Source organism: Cnephaeus nilssonii, assembly GCF_951640355.1.
Source record: "Cnephaeus nilssonii genome assembly, chromosome: 10".
NCBI classification, from domain to species: domain Eukaryota; kingdom Metazoa; phylum Chordata; class Mammalia; order Chiroptera; family Vespertilionidae; genus Cnephaeus; species Cnephaeus nilssonii.
In genome coordinates, this window is record NC_137081.1 from 35,999,634 (window position 1) to 36,020,927 (window position 21,294).

At 52.7% G+C, this 21,294-nt stretch overlaps 1 protein-coding gene across 14 annotated transcripts in view; it reads right to left on the bottom strand.

Annotated features, from left to right (window-relative positions):
- Nucleotides 1-9,187, bottom strand: part of KIF1A (kinesin family member 1A) — a 72,119-nt gene extending 62,932 nt beyond the window's left edge. For 13 of the 14 annotated variants that reach the window (XM_079782118.1, XM_079782117.1, XM_079782116.1 and 10 more), the window contains exon 1: nucleotides 8,168-8,287. The gene's annotated coding sequence lies outside the window, so the exon portion shown is untranslated. Of the gene's footprint in view, nucleotides 1-8,167; nucleotides 8,288-9,137 lie in introns of those variants that run through there. The other variant, XM_079782119.1, reaches the window with a different exon arrangement.
- Between the last annotated feature and the right edge of the window lie 12,107 nt (nucleotides 9,188-21,294).

A 21,294-nucleotide genomic window follows, 5' to 3' on the forward strand; every position in this document is an offset into this window, starting at 1 on the left:
TTTATAGGAAAGTTCTACCATACATTAAAAAAACAACAACAAAAAACAGGTAATCTTACACAAACTCTTAAAGAGAACAAGAAAAAGAAGGAGACAGAAGGAGAGAAATTATATCCCCAACTCATTCACTGAGGCTAATATGACAAATTGGTAGCAAATTAGACAAAGAAAAGTTGAGAAATGACCAATTTCACTGATGAACATAAATACACAGATAAAAAAGTCCAAAATATTAGCAGAAAAATCAGGTAGGAAAAAAAAGGGATAATGCAGCAGGCTTATTGCAAGAGTATCAGTATGGTAACATAACATATGGCTGAGTGTTAGTATAGCTATTAAATGTAATTCACCACATATCACATTAAGGGGGAAAATCCAAATGAGGTTCCCAATAAGTACTGAAGAAGCACTCAATTTTCCCAATTCATTTATGATAAAACTCTGAGCAATATTAGAATAAAATAAAACTTATTTAATCTTATACGAGGCATCTACTAAAAAACCTACCCAAACATCACACTTATGGTGAAATATTATGAACATTTCTTTTAAATTCAAGTTTAAAATGTCTGCTATCACCACTTCTATTTATCACTGTAGCAGTGGTACTAGCCAGAGTGATAAGGCAAGAAAAAGAAATAACAATGACAAAATTATGGGTTGGAAAGGAAGAAGCCAAATTGTTATTATTTGCAGACTATTTAATAATCTGCATAGAAATCAAGAGCATCCACAAACAAATATTTTCAGCAAAGTTGCTAGAAACCAACCATGTTGGTATGCACAAGAGACAGAGTTAAAAAAATATTAAGGTACCATTTAAAAAATAACCAAAAGTATAAAGTACCTTTATAGGAATAAATGTCACAAAAGATGCATATAACTTTTATAAAGAAAAATCTTAAACTTTACAAAAAAAAAACATTATAGAAAATCTAAGTAAAGAATTATAACCTGTTCATGGAAAAAATTTTTTTCAAAATCTTATTTTTCACCCAAATGGATCCAAAATTTCAACGTAATTTCAAATGAAATTTCCATCACATTATTTATGAAACTTGACAAATTGCTTCTAAAAATGTATATAGAAGCCCTGACCGGTTTGGCTCAGTGGATAGAGCATCGGCCTGTGGACTCAAGGGTCCCAGGTTCGATTCCAGTCAAGGGCATGTACTTGGTTGCGGGCACAGGAGGCAGCTGATTGATGTTTCTCTCATCGATATTTCTTACTCTCTGTCCCTCTCCCTTCCTCTCTGTAAAAAAATCAATAAAATATATTTTAAAAAATAATAAAATAAAAATGTATATGGAAGAGTAAGATGCTAAGAACACCAATAACAAATTTAAAGAAATACAAGAGGATAGAAGGCAACATGCCCTACTGATATCTTCTTAATATAAAGCTATAGTAATTAAGATAGGTGGTTGGAACAAGGTGGGAAATCACCAAAGTTGCAGAAGGGACATCAGAAATGCCCACATAGACACAGCCCTTCTGCTACCTGAAAAATGTGACTTTACAGGGCAATGAGACGAGGAAGAGCTATTAATCCAGTGATGCTGAGACAACTGGTGTTATGAACTGAATGTCTGTGTCCCCACAAATTCATATGTTAAAGCCCCCACCCACCAGAGACTGGACATTCCCCCGTGGTCTGGTCACACAGTGGCTGTCCAGGTGTGAAAATGAAGGAAATGGAGTCATTTGTGGATCCTTAGAATCTCAAAATCATGGTTCAGACAGATGCAGACAAGCCATCCAGTGAGCTACAGCTCACAAGGTATCAGATTCACAAATAATTCTACCGACCGAGAGCCCAGGGGCAGATAATGGAATTCTGAGAGCACTAGGTACCAAAGTCAAGGCACTAATGAACCTCTAGGCTGGGGTCTAATACCTGGATGCCACCAGGACATCCAAGTGGCCCTCCCTTAAGTCAGTAATGGACAGAACCTTCCCCGGGCTGAAAGGTGGGGTAATGCTAGACCCTGCTCCCTGGGAGGGTCAGAGATGCCTGTGGGTGTGAGCACTGTAGGTGCAGGGAAATGCTTTATTTCTAAGGTTGATGGTGGGCACATGGCTAAACATTTGTTAACATATCCTGTATTTTTTTAAAGACTTAACTTCTTTTGAGATGTCTTGTCATGAAGGGGAGCAAGAACTCAGAGTGATGTGGCAGGAGTCCAGAGCCCATCCTTGTTGCCTGCGGCAGAGCCAGGATGGGGCTGCAGAGGGGTGTGAAGGTGGGGGACTGGGGGGGGACTGCATCAAACACATCACATGCTGGAGGGCAGGGGGAAGGGCAAGCTCCCCCCAACATTGCCAGGAGGGGTGAGAACTTTGAGAAGAGATGAGAAAGCTTCTTTGGGGACCCTGTGGGGGAAGCTGCTGGCTGCTGATGAGGAGGGGGGCATGTGCGAGGAGTGATGACTAGGTGGTCACAGACTCAAGGCTGGGCAAGGAGGTGCAGGCTGAAAAGGACACCTTGGGTGCAGTGTGTCCTAGAACAGCCACACCCATCCCCCTGCCCTGCCTCACAGGGGCAGAGGCTGCCAATGTCCAGGCAAACAGCTGAAGGTTCTTCTCTACAGAAATGGGAGAAAACGTCTGGCAAGAGGGAAGTCTTCGGTGTGCATGCCGGCACCCCGCATTCTGGTATGGGGGGACAGCTGGGCAGCCAGCTCCCACCGCTCCACCTAAAGCAAGGCCTGCCAATGCACACCGCACTGAGCTCCCGACAGAACCCCATTCAGATCACGGGACACCAGCCTGACGAACCCCCCTCACCTGAATGGACCAACAAGGCTTTCACATGTGCAAGCAGGGCACAGAGCTTCAAAGTGAAGGACTGAACAACCAGCAGAAGACAAGCCCCAGGGAAAGAGAAACCGTGGGACAAAAGCAAAACCAAGGAACGAACCCCAAACCTCTGAATGTACTCCGAATGTTTCAAGAAGACACTACACTTTCAAAACAAGAAGAGGGTGCTATGAAATGGGAAGGTTCAAGACAAGGAAGACGGAGCTCTCAGAGACAAAACGTGAATGCTGAACACAAAGTTCCAAAAGAGAACACAAAAGTGAAGGCCAAAAATTGCCAAGAGCATAGAACAAAAACAAGGAGACAGAATATGTGAGGGGAAAGGCAAGATCACAGAAGACCAACGCAGGATTTCTGGGAAGACAACAGAGAAAATGAGCAGGGAGGAGCAGGTGGGCAGATGGGAGAAGAGAGCCGGTCCTCCGTGGAAAGGGCTGACGAGCACCAGCACACACAGACCCACCCAGGAGACAGCCCCTCAGAGAGAAGGGATCCTGAGAGATTCCAGAGAGGAAAGAGGAGTTGCTGAAAAAGACTTCTCAGAAGCAAGGGATGCAGCCATCGTTCTCAGGGAAATGATTTACCAGAAATAAGTGCTGTCCAACAACCATCCACCCAGATTAGGGCAGAGCAAAGACACTTCCTCAGCCAAGGACTCGTCACCCATTCTAGGAAGTCACACAAGGATGTGCTCCAGCAAAACAGGACAGGAAACCAAGAAAGAAGCAACTCTGGGGGCTGAGACATAGACTCCAACTCAGGGATGGAGATGGCCTCCAGGGGTGTGGGCACCAGAAAGGAAGAGTGTGACTGAGAGCTGGGGAAAGGTGAGGACGGGAGAAATGCATACAATATAAGAAAAAGACAGCTCAGATCCAGGAGAAGACTACACCAAGAATGGCGTGCCTGACTGTGAAGCCGGAGCAAAGGGGATAGATACGGCCCTAAGATTTCTCCTCTGGTCTGGGCCTGGCCCACTGCACTCTGCCACTGCTGCCTCCCAGGCACCAGGGACCACAGCCATGGTGTGGCCCTGGCCCCAGAAGCAGGTGGAGGATGACACTAGGCAGCCGAGTGACCCCCTTGCCTCAGCCCCATGATAGCCCCACAGAAGCCTGGGCCCACTGCCCCATGGCCTTGGGCATTAATGGTCCAGCCCTGCCCCTTGCCACCCTGAGATGGTGGCAAGATGGAGAAAGAAACTGAGAGCCAGGAGTGGGACCCAGGACTCCTGACACCCCTCCAGGCCACTCCTGGGCATCACTGCCTCCCTCTGAGGAAAGCCAGAGGCGGGCTCAAGGAACAGGGGGTCTGCAGGGAGTGGGGCCTGCAAGAACAGTTGGGGCCATTCCACTGGGAACCAAGAGCTGCATTTCAGGAGACCCGGAGGAAGGGGGGCAGCTGCCTCGGAACCAGCAGGCCCTGCGTGGGAGACACACAGAGGACCCCACCCTAACAGAGTGGCAGCTGCTCGCCCTGGGCCCTCAGGAAATGGACCACTTGGGTTAAAAAGCTACAGGCTCAACCTGGAAACAGCACTTACTGAGTGCCTGCTGTTCCGGAGCACTGTGCTGGGCCATGGGGGAGGGGGAGAGTGCGCTAGGGCGGCGGGGGGGGGGGGGGGGGGGCGGGGGAGCGAGAGTGGGACAGAAAGCTCTGGAAGTCACAGGAAGCTGGGGAGAGTCCCAGGTCCCCCCTGGCAAGGCACCCCCTTCTCAGGAGCCTCAGTCTCCAAGTAGGGACACCACCTGTCTTGTGGAGTCTCAGGGGCATCAACAAGGGACTCGCATGAAGTGTACACTGAATCTGCACCCAGTAAATGTCCATGCCCTTCCTACAGAGGGGATAGGCTGACACCCTGGGGTGCTCACAGAGGGCTTCAAAGTGGTGGCAGCCTTTGAGGGGCCCTAAGAACCTCACATGGACATAGCTGGCTGCAAACTCTGTGTGTGTCTGTGTGTGTGGGAATGAGTGTGTGAACCTGTGTGGGTATGTGTAGTGAGGTGAGTGTGCACGTGTGTGTGTGTGTGTGTGTGTGTGTGTGTGTGTGTGTGTACGGGGTGGCTGCTCCAGCCCAAGGGCCAGGTGGGGAAGGGGAAGGAGTAAGAACAGGGAACCTGGGCAGGTGGGGTCCAGACTTGCCCTCCTTAGATGCCCCTCTAGGGGCTAAAATCTGAGCAAGGGGACGGGGAGGGGGGGGGGTATGTTTCCCCACCCCAGGGAGCTGGGGATTAGAGGATTAAATCCAGGGTGAGGAGGCTTTAGAGAGGGGGGAGCCCAGCCACCCAGGCAGAGTGTCAGGATCAGGGTGGTACTCAGGCCACAAGGGGTTCAGCTTCAGCTTCGGAGGCTAAGCCAGGGGAACTTGGGAGAAAGCAGGTGTGAGGTGGTGTTGTGGGTGGGGGCACTGAGGCCCCCAGGAGGGGCTGAGAGGGACAGGGAGGGGTCAGGAGGCTCAGCCTCACCTGAGAGCTGACCTTGACTATGCCCTCCACCCTTCCAACGACCCCAATACAATGACTACTTCATTGGGTCCTGATGGCACTGGGCTGGGGGCTATGGGGTTGCCTGGGGCCATCCACTGCCCCTCAGCCCAGCCAGCAGCCAGGATCAGGAGTTAAACGCGACCTGGCCATTGTCAGCAATCAAACAGCAAACCTGCTAGTTTAGGTAGGGCAGTGGGGCACAGGCCTCGCCAGGCCCTCTGCCCCAGCCCTGGGCATGCCTGGGGGAGGGGGCAGAACCAGGTGGGCAGAGGCAGTCAGCTCAGGGAACAAACAGAACTGAGGACGTCACTGGCCCACCAGCCTGGCTGTGCCCTTGGACACCCCAAAGCCGACAGGTTTGGAGCAGGGTACGGTCCAGCCCCAAAAGAGTTCTGAGATGCTCCTGGGCATGAGAGACACCGTGGAGATGACACACTGGGTTCCCTGTGGCCGCTGGGGTGGTGAGCCCTGTCCTGGGCCTAAGAACACTAAGTGGGCTGGGCAGGAGGACAACCACGTGCTCATCTGGGGGGGGGGGGGGTCATGAGCTGCTAAGTGACCCGGACCAGCCACTCTCCACTGCAGGCCCCCCCGGCTCTTAGAAGTGCAGGGTCCTCTGGATATGCGCCCTGGTCAGTCAGCCCTAAAGGCCAGGGCATGGTTCCCGTGCTGGTAGCCTCTCCACAGCCCCCATGTCCCCATCCTGTGGTACCCGGACCCCTTCAAAACATTCCCTGCCCTGCCACACCCAGCTCGCCTTCCTTGGCTGGCCCAAGCAAGCTGAGTGGCCTAGGAAGGCTCTCCCCAGCCCCCAAGGCTCCCACCTCCCCCCCCCCCCCCATGTCCCTCCCACAACTCCATCTGGCCCTCCACAGAGCCCATGGGAAGATTTCCCTGCTCTGCTTCCAGAGGACACGGTCAGCCCTGGGTCAGCAGTGGTGACACCAGGGAGGACAGGAAGGGGCAAGGCTGGTGTCCGGAACCCCTCACCCGTGGGTCTGGGTATGAACCCCAGCTTCACAGCTCTGGGTTTTGAGCAGAACCTCAGTGTCCACCTAGCTGTGGCTGGTGAAGCAGGAGGCCCCAAGGGACAGTCTGTGGGGCACTGGGGGTCGGGGGGCGGGGAGAACAGGGGGAGACAAACAGCAGGCAGCAGGCAAGCCTGTGCCTACAGGGGCCCTCACTGACAGCCTTGGGGTTAGGGGGCCCTGACTCCACACCTGATCCCAGCCTCACTGCCCTGTGGACCACACCCCACCGAGGACATTCTGCCCATCTTCAGATGCTCACCCTGCACTGCAAACATTGCACCCCACTGCAGGTGCCTCCCCTGCTCCAGACCTGACTACCCTCATCCCACAGCCACACCTGCAAAATGGCCGCCGCAGGTACAGCCCCAACCCCCCACACTGGACCCCACAGTTTCCCTTCAAATTGGAAGCTACATTCTCAGACGGAGAGGCGGAGAGGCGGATGGGCAAGGTGGGCCTGGCAGAGCCCCTTCGCCAGCTGAGCAGAGAGAGCAGGGCCGATGTGACTTGTGCAAGAACGGGTGCCCGAGTCCCCAGGGTTAGGAAGGGGCCACTGCACCTCCGCCTCTCCGAAGCCGCAAGCTCCCACCCGCCAGCCCTACCAGGCCCTTAATCCCACAATGCCAGCGCCCCCTGGGGGCGGGGCTGCCGCTTGGGGAGGGGTCCGCCGGTCTCTGGGGAAATGTCCCTATTCCAGGGAACGTGGGCGCGCATCGGGTCCGCGCTGGGGTGACGTCGCGCCCGCGCCCTGCAGGCCCCATGACTTGGCATTCCCTCCCTCCCCTCCCCCTCACGGCCCTGCGCCCGCGGCCCTCCCGCCCACCGAGCGCCCCGCCCACTGCGGACCCCCACCCCCCGGGATGCTGTCCCCGCCCCTACCGGAGCTCGAGGGCTATGCCTCGTTTTGGGGGAGAGTTAGCGTGAGGGGCAGCTTAAAGGGGGAGTACGAGGGTCTACCCGACAGTGTTCCTCCCTGACATCCGAGCCCGGGCCCCTGGGGAGCGTCGCAGCCGAGATGTCGCGGCCCCGCAACCCCCTCCCCGCCCGCTGCCGGGCCACACCTGTTACTGGGCGCTGGCTGCGTAGACGCAGGCCTTGTCTGCTGGCGGCCCCTCCCAAGCCATCGGTCTTTCTGGGGTCTCTTGGGAAGGGGAAGGAAGGTTGGGGTAGGATGATGGGCAGCTCCGGAGGTGCGCACCAGGCCTATGGCCGGGCCTTCCTGCAGCAGCCCCCGCGGGCCTCGCCCGCCGCCTGTTTGGCTCATGGCTCCAGTCTCTGCCCTCCCCTACCCTGGGGACCAGGGCAGCTACCCCCGCCCTGGGCACCCTCCCCCAGAGTCGGGCCGCTGAGCCGCGCCCCTCCCCTGTGCCTCCATCCAAGTCTTCTCTCCTCTCCATCCCTCCCCGCCCCCGCTGGTCCAGGCTCAGCCCGCGCCGCATCCCAGCTCTCTGGCTCCTCTCCAGAGAGGGGTCGAGCCGGGGAGGGAGGGAGGGAGGGTGTCTCGAGATGCCGCCGGCGGCGCTCGCCCTTCCCCAGGCGACCCTCGCCCAGCCCAGCCGAGAGTCCTGCCGCAGCAGGGGCCGCAGCGCAGGGGCCGTTCCAGAGGGCCCAGCTAGGCTTCGAATGAAGGGCGGACACCCCTGCACTTGCCCCATTGTTCTCCACGGGGACGGGGGAGGGATGGGGGAAGGGAAGGGGCCGCACGGCGCCAGCGGTTCGGGCCGCGACCAGGACTCTGGCGCCGGGGGCAGTCGGTGCTGGTGCAGGATGCGGGGTGCAGGTGCGGGATGCCTGGCGCGGCGAAGGAACCCGGCGGGCGGCGGTCTTACCTCTCTGGCTTCACTGGAGGCGGCCCGGCATGGGCACGGGCAGGGGCGCGGGTCCCTGAGCGCCGAGCTGCTGCTGCTCTTGGGCTGCCCTGGGCGCTGTGACGGCTGCACCGCGTGACGGGCTGCGCGCCCCCCGCCCGCCCCGCCCAGCCCCGCGCCCCTCCCGCCGCGCTGGTTGGCTGCGCGCGGCGCCCGAGCCCAGCCGCCAGCTGGTTTGTCGCGCGGGGAGAGGACGGGCGTCGCGGCCGCCGCGGGGATGGGGTTAGAAGGAGCCAAAGGGGGCTGGGTCCCGGCTGTGACATCACCGCCGACACCGAAGCGCGCTGGGTGGAGAGGTGGGGGACCGACACCCAGCTTCGACGTGGTGCCCCCCTCTCCTGGCGCAGCCCCCGCGCGCCCTCGCAGGGAACTGGACCTGGCGGCGCCCAACCCCGAGGCCCCCTGCCCACCTCAACTTGCCCGAGGAATCCGCACCGGGCCCTCCGGACTATGACCTTTATCACATGAAAACATGAAATCTACCTGCCCCCGCCCTCGAAGCCAACAGCACAAACAACAGCGTCGTTGCGGAGGGACAAAGCTCGGGTGGGCTCCTTCCCCCAGAGAGCGGCGGTCGGGGGCGGGATGGAGACCCTGACTCAGGTGTAACAGGTGCGTTCGGCCAGAGCGCTGTACGGAGACCAGAGCATCGCGGACAGCCCTCCCGGCAGGATGATGCAACCCGCCGGCCAGCGGGGCCGCCGCCGTCTCTGCCCCGCAGGCCTGGGGGAGACCCCCGCCCTCCGCCTGCCCCACTTCTCCTGATCACCAGCCCCTCGCTGTCCTCACACCCTGTCTCTCCAGCCTAACTGCCCGGAACCACCAAGCCACACGCTGCTCTGGGTCCACACGCAAACCCCAGACTCCATCAATCCCCAGCCGCTCTCTGGGCCACCAGGGACTGAATGGCATCCCCGTGTGCGCCACTAACCTCTACCGGCCGCCAGGCGCTGGGCAACGTTGACAAAGCCTCGGGCCAGCTCACCCACCGGAACTGCAGTTGGGTGCGGTGACGTCATGCCCCTTGGAAACCCGGCCAATCCCTTTCCAGCCCAGCATCCTCAGCATCCCGGGGCTAAGCCGCCCTGGGCCCGCAGGTGCCCGGTGCTGCCTTGAGGGCTTCGCTCTGTTAACCATCTAATCCTCACACAGCCCAGCAAGGGAAGTGCTTCACCTCAGTTTGCACCGTCTGCGTGGCATGTGCCTTCAAAGGAACAAGGGCACAGACATACCCACGTCTGCAAAGGAGACCATCCCTCCCCCCTCCCCTCCAAAGACCCTAGACAGCTCCTCCTCTTTTCTATTTCCTGGAACCACCTAAAAGAGAAATTATTTTTCCTCCAAACTTTTGATGGAAAAAAAACTATCTGGGCCCCTGGGGGTGGGATAGGGGGGTCTTTATTATTTCCATTTCTATCATACTTATTGAACCGGTCAAGTCCTCTATTTGAGCCAAAATTGTCATTTTACATGTTTCTAAGAATTAATCTATTTCATTGAGGTTTTTAAATTACTAGATATTTATTCTTATTGTTTCTGTACTAGCATATTGTTTCTGTGCTTATTTCGCATTCTGTATTTTACTTATTTGCATTTTTCTTTTTTAATATTTTAAAACATTCTCAAAGGACCAAATTTTAGTTTTGTTAATATTCTCATCTTTCCCTTTATCTCATTTAGTTCTGTACTTATCTATTATTTTCGACTGTCTAGGTTCTTTGGATTTGGTCTATTGCTCGCTCGTGAGCTAAATGCTTAGCTCATTCATTTTTTAAACCTTCTGGTTTTCTGATCTATTTAAAGCTACAAAATTCCTTCTACATCACTACCTTAATTGACTCTCACAAATTTGTACATACAATGCTTTCATTATCATTTAGATCTAAATATTTCTTAATGTGCCTGATAATCTCCTTTTAAACCCATGGGTTATTTAACAATGTTATTTACTTTACAATAGCATTTCTTTTATTATAATCTTTTGTTACCAACTTCTAATTTAATTGTATTATTGTTTGAGAGCAAGGCCTGTGTTCAGTCAGGATCCTAGCGGAAAGCAGATGGCATGTTCAAGTTGGGTAATTTGAGAAGTGTCTGATAAGGGTGACCATTTACAAAGGGGTGGGTAGAAGGTAGGGAAACCACAGGCTGTGGGGGCTGGGAGGAAGAAGAGGGCGTGGCCCCTGGTAGGAGCAGAGAGGCCTCAGTTGAGGATGCAGCCAGCCTGGAAGGATGTGGGCAACAAATCCCTGGACCTCACTCTCCCTCCTTCCAGGGTTGGGTAGTGCTCCCTTAGGCTGAAACCAGCTGGAGGACAGGGGCACCCACTGACCAGGTCCATTTAGGGCATTCTCTTAGAGCCGTGGTCGGCAAACTGCGACTCGCGAGCCACATGCGGCTCTTTGGCCCCTGAGTGTGGCTCTTCCACAAAATACCACGGCCTGGGCAAGTCTATTTTGAAGAAGTGGCGTTAGAAGAAGTTTAAGTTTAAAAAATTTGGCTCTCAAAAGAAATTTCAATCGTTGTACTGTTGATATTTGGCTCTGTTGACTAATGAGTTTGCCGACTACTGTCTTAGAGCATGGGGCAAAGGGGCCTTAGAGGCACAATCCGAGTTTAGCAGCTCAATCTACATGGAATTTCACCTCGGGAATTTATTGAGGCTTCTCTAGGGCCTAACATATGGTCTGTTTCTGTAAATATTCTACATCTCTGTTTGATGGATATAGAGTCCTATATATATTTAACCCTTTGTACGCCATAAGCGTCTATAGACGCTTTAAAATTATTTTTCGTGAGAATTTTCAACTGAAAATATTCAAGAACACCTGAATTGTGAATAATATATTTATTTTTATAGTATTCATTGCAAATTGATTTTTTAAATTAAATTCAAAATATCATGGCATGTGGGGATGGTTTCCATTTTTGGATGAGTGGCAGTTGACTGGGTAATAGTTCAGGATTTACAGATTCTGCTCATTTTTTGTCTGCTTGAGTTATTAAATAGTGGGTGTGTTTTTTTTAAAATTAAAATCTCCAGTTAAAAGTGTGGAAATAGCCCTAGCCGGTTTGGCTCAGTGGATAGAGCCTAGGCCTGTGGACTGAAGGGTGTCAGGTTAGATTCTGGCCAAGGGCACATGCCTGGGTTGCAGGCTCCATCCCCAGTAGGGGGCATGAAGGAGGCAGCCAATCAATGATTCTCTCTCATCATTGATGTTTCTATCTCTCCCTCTCCCTTCCCCTCTGAAATCAATAAAAATATGTATATTTTTAAAAAGTGTTGAAATATCTCCTTCTCCCTGCAACTCTGGCAGATGAGATGTGATGCTCACTGATGCATATTCTTACGTGTCAGAATGACTCTGAGGAGTGTGACCCCTTTCATTAGCATGCTTGTGGTGGCCTTCTTTGTTGTTGTTTTTTTTCTATTTTTACTTTTTTGTCTCAAATTTGAATGTCATATATTAAGGTGTCGACCCAGTTTCCTCTGGTTCATTACTTGTCTGGTATGTCTTTTGCCAACTTTTTTGTTCTAAACTTTGTATCTTTTAGGCAATCCATTGTTGAAATTTTAAAATCTAATCTATTTATACCTTTTAATTGGAATTTAATTTAGTTACATTTTTAGTAATTACTGTTACATCAAGAATCGGTTTTACCATCTTATTAAAAATCTACATTCACTGTATAACTTTTCCTAGTTCTTTCTCACTGAGTATGGTGAGTTTTCTTCTACTGACTTACCTTTATTATTTCTATTGTGTGGCCACTGCCCTTGATTTAGACCCTTTTTCTTTGTGAGCCCTATGTACCCCTCTAGTTATGTCTTCCCTTAATAACCAAGTACTTCAACTGTTGATATTGTCCAGAATTGTAGCTCTGAGTTATTGTGGATATATTTTTCTTTGCTTTGCTTTTGTTTAAGACAATTAATTCACATCCCAAGGTGCTTGGTAATCCTGATGTTCCATACCTCTTGGAGCTTCTCCTGCATTTGTGCTACTTATGAAACACAAAGTATTATTAATGGGAGTCTTGGGGTTGAGAAACATTCTAAAGCCTGGTGCTCCTGCAGATACTTTAATTATACTTTCAGTCTGGCTGGATGTAAAATTCTAGGTGCAAATTTTGTTCCCTTCAATACTTTAAAAAATACTGCTTTGTGGTTTCCTTGTTTTCTGTTGAGAAGTCCAGCATCCATCGGGTTCTTGTGCCCAGGATGGTTCTAGAACTTTCTAATGATGTGGATTTCTCTGTATGTCTCCAATTGAAGTCTGTGAGCCCTTTCAGTCTGAGTTTGTTTATTTTTCTTCAATTCTGGAAAATTTATCTCCTCTATTGTTTTTCACATGTTTTCTCTTCCCTGTTGCAATATCTTCCTTCTTTTGGGACTCCTAGCTTCTGCACACTGGCCCTTCTGTCCTCTGTGGCTCTCGCTCTTCTCTTTATTCTTTCTAACCCTATCCCATCGCCTTCTGGTGATGACAGGACTCAGTGCCCAACCCCCACCCCCCACATCCCCCAAACAAAATGACTGGACTGACAGTCTTCACACTGTAGCCCTGCAACAGCACCCCCTATGGTCTTCCAACCCACTGTCAACAGCAAAAATTCAACAGTAAAGTTAAAGATCAATCTGGCCTTATTCAACAACTCATGAATCGGGCAGTGTCCCATTTGGCAAGTAGAGAGACCTCCTGCAAGCTGCAGAAAGGAGAGGTTTTTATAGACAGAAAGGGGGCAGGGAAATTTCTGTCAAAGAGTGGATAGTCTCAGGTTTCTGCCACCGTCCTTTGGGGGACAGACGGGGTCTTTGGGGATGACCTCACTGGTGTTGGCCAGGAAATCCCAGGCTGACTTAAATTACTGGCAGAGGCCGAAACCGGTTTGGCTCAGTGGATAGAGCGTCGGCCTGCGGACTCAAGGGTCCCAGGTTCGATTCCGGTCAAGGGCATGTACCTTGGTTGCGGGCACATCCCCAGTAAGGGGTGTGCAAGAGGCAGCTGATCGATGTTTCTCTCTCATCGATGTTTCTAACTCTCTATCCCTCTCTCTTCCTCTCTGTAAAAAATCAATAAAATATAAAAAAAAATTACTGGCAGAGGCTGCAACTGCAGATGGGTTAGGTGTTCAGTCGGCTTGGTGACATGGATGCAGCACAAGTGACTCCATTTGGGGCCTGTTGCCTCTTTACCACTAGGTTCTGATTCAGTCGTCTAAGATTCGAGTCAGCATCTCCTTTCAGCTGTGTGTTCCATCCCACACATCCCGACTCCTCTGGTTTGAAAATGTCCACTCGGGTCACATTTCAAATGTACCTGTGAGCTTGTTAATGGGCAAGTCAAGAGCTTCTCCTCTCTGGACCCCCAACCAGCTTCTGGAAAGAAAACTGGTAAATTTGATGGGTTCAGAACTGAGTCCAGGAGTCTCCTCACTTCTGGCTGGGGCTGCTGCCCTTCTTTCTACCCGCAAACAGGTCTTCAGAAAATGATCAAACCCATGTTTCAGAAATGTCCACAACACCACCAACCACTCTTTCACCTCCTTCCAGTGTGGAGAGGAGGCCATACTGAGATAGGATTTGGGGGTGTGTGTGTAGAGGGGGGGGGGGCAGTAAAGGAGAAGCCACCTACAGCTTGCATTTTAAATACATTAAAATGATTCTACACCATGACTAAGTTCTTCTCAGAGATGCAAGGGCGGTTCAGTATTGGAGACTGTGTATAGTCTACCATTCTAGTAAGTCACAGGATAAAAAGAAATAGGATGATTTCAACAGATGCTGCAAAGACGTTTGGCCGATGGCTCCTGCAGGGTCTTGGCCGATGCGTCCAGTCAGGGGCAGCCAGGACCAGAGCCCAGCTTCAGTCTCAGCGGTGTGACTCAGGTACGTTCATTACGGCTATGCCTGTCACCTCTTCCGTAGACAGGGTAAGGACACTGCCCACCCATACAGCAGTGCTGAGGTTCACAGGTGAAGTGCTGAGACCAGGGTTGGGCACACAGCAAACCTATACAGCGGTAGCTGTAATGGGGACACAACAAAAGGGTCCCATTATGATTAAGGACATGCATGCCACCTCCATTTTACTTAGTAGGATCAGCATTTGCCATTACAAATAAGAAAAATTAGAAAGTAAAAATATTGGCAAGAAAGAAACAAAATTATCATTATTTATAGATGAAGTGATGGTTGACCCAGAAAACTTACGGGATCACTGGAAAGCTGTGGCAAACGGTGTTAGGGCAGATAAGAAAAATTATCACCAAGAAGGCAACAGTTTCCATAAAAGCAAACAATAACCAGGTAGGGCCTGTAATGGAGGAGTCCAATCACAATGGCAGTGAGAAAGGTAAAATGGCCAGAGTCACAAAAAATATGCATGTCTGCGGAGCTGAGTGGGAGACCTGTGGGAGTCCAGGTGGGTGGCCTTGGGGTGTGAAAGAGGCTGCCCAGCCTCAGTCCCGGCCAGCAGTCTGCAGCCTCTCCCCCACCAGGAACCACCAGGCCCCGGCTCCTCTGCTGGTGCCCACAGCCAAGCCTGGCTTCTCCCTGTCTGGACCACCTGCGGAATACTGGGCCGGCCCCGCCAGAGACCAGGCCCCTGGAGGCCACGCCCGGTTGCCATAGCAACCCATAGAAGTCAAGTTCCAGCCCCTTGTTGCCTGGCAACGTCGCTGCCATAGCAACGGTGGGGCGTGTCCAGCCTGGTGTCCGACTGGGAGAGCTGCCTCCGGAGTCTAGAGTCCTGAGCTTGAAGTGGGGCCAAGCTCGAGTAGCATGGTGTGGGGTTCCATATCCATTGCTAGAAGGTCCTTAGGGATCCAAAGCTGCATTTTGCATATGGGGAGATTGAGGCCAAGATGGGGAAAACGAAGGAAAGGACTTGCTCCAAGCCAACGTGTTGGTGTCCAGGCAGGATCCTGCTGGCCCAGCCAGGATCCTATTCTTCCCAACTTTGCTCAGCCGGCTAAGCAGGTCCAGGCCCCAAGAGCGGCCTGTGCAGGACAGTTTCCTGATCTGGACTCTGGATCCGGCACCAACAGAGCCCCGCTCCTCTGGCTGAGACCCCCTTGGCCACTTGGTCCCTGTGGGTTCTCCAGGAGTGTCCTCCCAGCTGCACCACTGCAGGCCTTGCCCACTCTGTAGTCACACTTTCTCTTCAGCTTTGTGGCCTTTCCCTAAGACAGAATTCCCATCCTCCCAAGCCCTATTGGGATGCCTCCTCCATGCAGCCTTCCTGCCTTCACCCCTGTTTGGAATGTTCCCATCCTCTAAGTTTTCGTTTGTTCCATCCTGTGAAAGGCTCAGGTCATGTTTAAAGTGGGGACGATGCCCTCCTTGGGGTTTGAGGAAAGGTAGAATATGTGAACCAACAGGCAGTGTGTGAATTGTCTGAGAACCAGGCTGTCTGGCCGCAGTCCTGGGCAGGAGGGAGGGTGTGGCACAAACTCCCAACTGGTAGGCCAGCATGTGTGCAGAGCATTTAGGAACCTCAGCAATGGTGTGGACGGGTTTCCTGCATAACATGGGGTTGGTAAGATGAGGTGGAGACCAGACACCAGACATCGGTCTGAATGCAGAGAAGGTGGTCCAGCAGAGCCCCCGTCACTGGCCCAGCATGTGAGTGGGGTTCAGATCCAGGAGCTGGCTGGAGACTCAAGTTGGAGGGCTGGGACTCTCCACCCGCTGACCGGAGGGCAGCCTGAGTCTGGGCAGACCTGGCCAGAGCTGAGCTGACTGGAGGCTTCAGTTGGACAGGCCACATTGGAACACCAGCACCTGCTCCGGGTTCGCAGCAGTACCGGGGCCTCCCCAGCATCTGCAGCATGATGCAGAATTTGCAAAATGCTTACATTTGAACAGCTGAGCTCGGTTCACTCACACCCTCTTGCATAGGGAGGCACAATGATCACCCCGTTTTACGAATGAAGAAACCAAAGCTGAGAGAGTTGAATAGTCCCCTGACGTTCAGAGGGTGCCTGAGGTCAGTCTAAGCCAGACCCCTGGCTAAACACTCCACGACTCCAGTGGCTTCTCAGGGCCCAGAGCAGCAGGGCACGGGGCCAGGCAGGGGGCCAGGCAGACCTTGGGGACGGTGGGAAGCAGGTTCCAGGTGGCTGGCCCACCCAGGCTTCAATCAATGGGGGCTCATCCCTTGCAGAGTGGGCAGGGCTGGGGACGCTGCCCCTTCACAATTCCTCACCTCACCTCACTGAGAGTCACACAGGAGGCAGCACCTGTGTTACACAGTTTCACGGAGTGACGGAGCCTGCAGGAGCGAGGCATTGCTGGGTCCCAGACTCGGAACCCAAAGCGATGGGTGAGACAGAACTGAGCTGGGAGATCCCCACCCGGCGAGGAGTGGAGATTGGCAAGGCCCAGAATGAATGGACTCTGGGCTTCTGGTGTGTGGGCCCATAGGGAGCTGCACTGCATTGGGCTCAGGCGATGGTGTGCTAGGTGGCTGGCTGCTGACTCAGTGTCTGGCCAGCAGCAGCTGGCAGCCGGGTAGCTGGGCTGGGGCCAGAGCCCATTGTGGGGACCCGTGTCCACAGAGCAGCTGCTTCCAGCAGCCCCTTAGTGACCCAGACCAGAAGGAAATGCTGACTCTTTCAAAGTCAGTGATGTCCCCGACACAGGCCCCTCTGCTTTCTCCCCTCCTGGCCCCTCTGTGGTTTCCCCTCCTCTGACCCTACAAGCGCTGAGCTGTGTCAGGTTGTAGGGGATGGGAAGAGCCGCCCCTCTCGGTGGATCACTGTGTTGTTTGTTAGGTGTAGATAATAAATCAGGACACACAGCACCTATCCTGAGCTGGGTCCAGTGGAGGGAGCAGGCTGGGGGCTCCTTGGACATGGCTCTATTGTGAGCCTGCACGTAAGGCAGGGGAAGGGCAGGGTCTAGAGAAGGTGCCCTGGAGTGGGACACCTGGGGCATCCAACACACTGCTAAGTGGTTCAAGGTGATGGACTGAGTGGACACAGTCCTGCCCAGGGCAAGTTTTCAGTCTTACTGAGGACAGACGCTTCCACAAGAACTTATAGCCAAGCAGGGGAGGTGGTACATGGCAGTGCAGGGCAGGACCCCCCTTATCCTGACTCCCCAACTCCCACAGTCCGCCTTGCTCCTCTTTGCCCCAGGCTCCCTCCTGTGCGCTCCAGGACAGACACCCAGTGCCACTAACACCTGGGCTCACCCTCCCTCTGGGCGTCTTGAGCCCCACCCACCATGAGAAAACTGCCAGCCAGCCAGCGAAGTCCCTGTGACTCTGGATAAGAACCAGCTTCCTGCCCAAACCCTCACTGAGAACATGTGGGCCCTTCTCAAAAGCCCATGAGCGTCGACATAATTTTAATCAAGCCTGGAGCCCCCAGAATCTCAATGTATTACCCAAGGAAGAAACTGTACATGTCATCTTCTCAGAGCCCAGGTAATAAAAGAGGAAGTGAGCCGAAAAGCATAGTCCAGGAGAAATGTAACACCGTGGAAATTAAACAACTTACTGAGTTAAATGAGGGAATGAGACCACAATTGCACTCCATTTATGAGTGAGAACGAGAATGATCTACAAAAACCAGGGGGATGTGGCCATTGTGCCAAGAGAGGGAAGATCAAGTCTTAAATGCATTGACAGAAGAATCCACAAAAGACTGAAAGTGATTGGCGTATACATCCGATCTCAGAGTTCAGATAGTGAGTAACAGCAACAACAAAATTCAGCAGAAAGTAAAGGAAAGAAGTTCAGGCAAAACCTGAAGTTAGGAAATAAAAAAACAAAATTAGACTTAGGGATCCCCCCAAGTGTGTCTCAGTGGTTGAGTGTCAACCTATGAACCAGGAGATCACAGTTCAATTCCTGGTCAGGCACATGCCCAAGTTGCGGCCTGATCCCCAGTGGAGGGTATGTAGGAGGCAGACGATCAATGACTCTCTCTCATCATTGATGCTTCTATCTCCCTCTCCCTTCCTCTCTGAAATCAATAAAAATACTTTTTTTAAAAATTAACTTCAGGGAATAAAAAGGATTGGTTCTTTGATAATAAGAAGAGGATATAACTACAGAAACAAATATTTTAATATAAATATATAAAAAGTGAAAATCTAAATAAAATTGGTAATTTTCTAAAAAATATATTATCAAGTTTTTTTTTCACAAGGTGTTATAAGCTGAAAGGTTGTATCCCCCCAAATTCTTATGTTGAAATCCTAACCCCCTGTGTGATGTGTCAGGTGGGGCCTCTGGAGATGATGATAGGTCATGAGGGTGAAGCCCTGGTGAATGGGGTTAGGGGCTCCACAGAGCTCTGTCACACCTTCCACCACAGAGGACACAGTAAGGGGGTGCCCCTATGACCCAGGAAGTGGGTCCTCACCAGACAGAATCTGCAGGCACCTTCATCTTGGACTTTCAGACTTGAGAACAGAGAAATTTCTGGTGTTTATAAGCCACCTCATTGGTGGTATTCTGGTATAGCAGCCCAAAACAGACTAAGACATAAGGAGAGAGAAAACCCCAATGGTTCAGTAACAAAAGTGGGGGTAGGGTAGCAGGGAGAAGGTGGGGTTGATGAACGGCTCAGTGTGTGTATCTGTGTGTGTGTCTGCACATGTGTGCATGTGTGCATGCACTGTGTGCATGTGATGTGTATGCATTTGCATCCATCCTTTGGGAGAACTTCTCTTGAACCATGTAGTTTCCTGTGGGTGCTGTAAAGCATATCATAAACGTGGTGGCTTAAAACACAGACATTTATTCTCTGGCCGTTTTGGAGGCCACAGTCTAGCACAGTGGTTCTCAACCTTTCTAATACCGCGACCCTTTAATACAGTTCCTCACGTTGTGGTGACCCCCAGCCATAAATCAGAATGTAAATATCTGTGTTTTCCAATGGTCTTAGGCTCTACAGCAGCGGTTCTCAACCTGTGGGTCGCCTAAGACCATCGGAAAACACAGATATTTACATTACGATTCATAACAGTAGCAAAATTACAGTTATGAAGTAGCAACGAAAATAATTTTATGGTTGGGGGTCACCACAACATGAGGAACTGTATTAAAGGGTTGCGGCATTGGAAAGCTTGAGGACCACCAGACTCCAGCAGTTTCACCGGACCAAAATCCAGGTGTCAGAGTGGCAGGGCCCGTCCAGGGTATTCACTCCAACGCGGAGGTCAGAAGATGACAGTGCAAAACAAAACTGGCAGCAAAGGTGGCTGAAATTAAACCTTTTCTTAGATCTTGGCAGAAAGAGGCTGACCTTGGAGGAAGGAGTTTGGGGATCAATGCTTTCCTCGTTTGTTTTCCCAGAGGGCGTGCGAGGAGCCAGGAGGCTAGTCCAAGCCCGGATGCTGCTGCTGTTTGCTAAGGTCTCACCAGGAATGAGTGTGGGGCTCAGGGTCCTGCAGGCTGACCACCACGAGCATTGCTTCCTGGGGTGAATTCAGGCCCCTCATGATCTGGCCATGAAGATGGGTGAAATAATGGGGGGCATGTGGAGGGGCTCCCAGGGAAAGGCTGAGCAGAGGCAGGGGTTCACCCTGGAATCTGGAGATCAAGGCTCGGTCTAAGCAGCCCTGATGGGGAAGAGTGAGCTCCCCCAGCCTTGTCAGTATGGGATGAGACCCCAGTGATCACTTGGTCTCAGCCATACTCCAGAACTAGTCTAGGAATGACAGGAAAGGTTAGCGGGCTGCCCCTGGAGGGGTAAGTTTTCTGAGTAAGCCCAAACACCAGGCCCCTGCCTGGCCCAGGCTCCCTCCTCTGGAGGATCAGGGCCCTGGCCAGCAGGTGTGGAGCTGCAGGCCTGCCCACCTCCCAGGAACATCGCACCTGGGGCTGAGGGCAGGGGACCCCAACTCACCACTGACACCCATCAGCGTGTGACACAGCAGCCAGTGTCCAGGTGAAGATGGTCCAGGGTGTCACTCCAGGCTCCCTTCCACTCCAGGCCAGCTGGCCAGCCTCTTCTTCCCCGTGTTCTTCCCCATGGTAAACGGGGGTGCCTTGGGCAGGTCACGCCCTGCTCTGTGCCTCAGTTTCCTTGTCTGTAAAAAGGGGACTAAAAAGGCTGCTTTCCTGAGAGGATGCAAGGACTGGCTGAGTTCAGTTCTGTGAAGTGTCGAAGACAGGACTGGAGAGGGACATGCAGAAAACCCCTCCGCCCCTCCCCTGCGCTTTTGGTTTCAGCCCTTCCCAGATGGATCTGGCAGAGGAGGGGGCCCCAGTCCCCTCAGGACCCCCTGGGACCTGTGATCCTGGCTGGGCATTGAGGAGCTTCCCCCTGGGTCCCAACGTCTCCCCAGCCTCCTCTGCAGCCTCCTGGGCCATATCTGGAGTCTGGGGAGCTCAGCAGCCCCGACAGTGATGGCTTCTCAGAGGGCAGGTGCAGGGGACAGGTCAGCGGGAGACCCTCGACCTCAGACACCCCTCCAGCCACACCAGGTCTCGGGGGGCAGGGGCAGCACAGAGGGATGTGCAGACACTCCCAAGGCCCCCACCAGGGCAGGGCAGAGACAAGGGGACAAGGAGGGCTGGGAGGGGCCCCCCAGGCTTCCAGCACAACTGGGTGAAGGTCTGAGCTTCCGACTGGGAGGGGAGTCTCCTGACCTAGGATGACCCTTCTCGGAGCACCTTCACCTTTCCCACCCCAGGGAAGGTGACCCTCCTGCCCTGCTCCCTTTGTCCTTGCCCCCTCTGCCAGAGGCTCCTAGGGTGGGGGGAGAGTGAGAGAGATTCGGGGGGAGGGGTTGGCCAGGCGGCAGGGGCCTTGGGCAGAAAAAAGGCCTGCAGACCCAGGGCTCTCCGTGCCGTGGGGGTTTGTATAAATGCAGTGTCTCGGGCCCAACCCAGCTGCCTGAGCCAGAATGTGTTTTCAACAAGCTTCCTCGGGTGTGTGTCCACCGAAGCACTATCACCCACGAAAAGAGACCTCCGCCCTGGCTGGGTGGTTTAGTTGGTTGGAGCATCATTGATTCTTGGTCAAAGCACAAACCTAAGTTCCTCTCTCTTCCTTTCTCTCTCCCCTCCTACCTCCCTTCCACGCTCTCTCTAGAAATCAATGGGGAAAATATCCTCGGTGAGGAT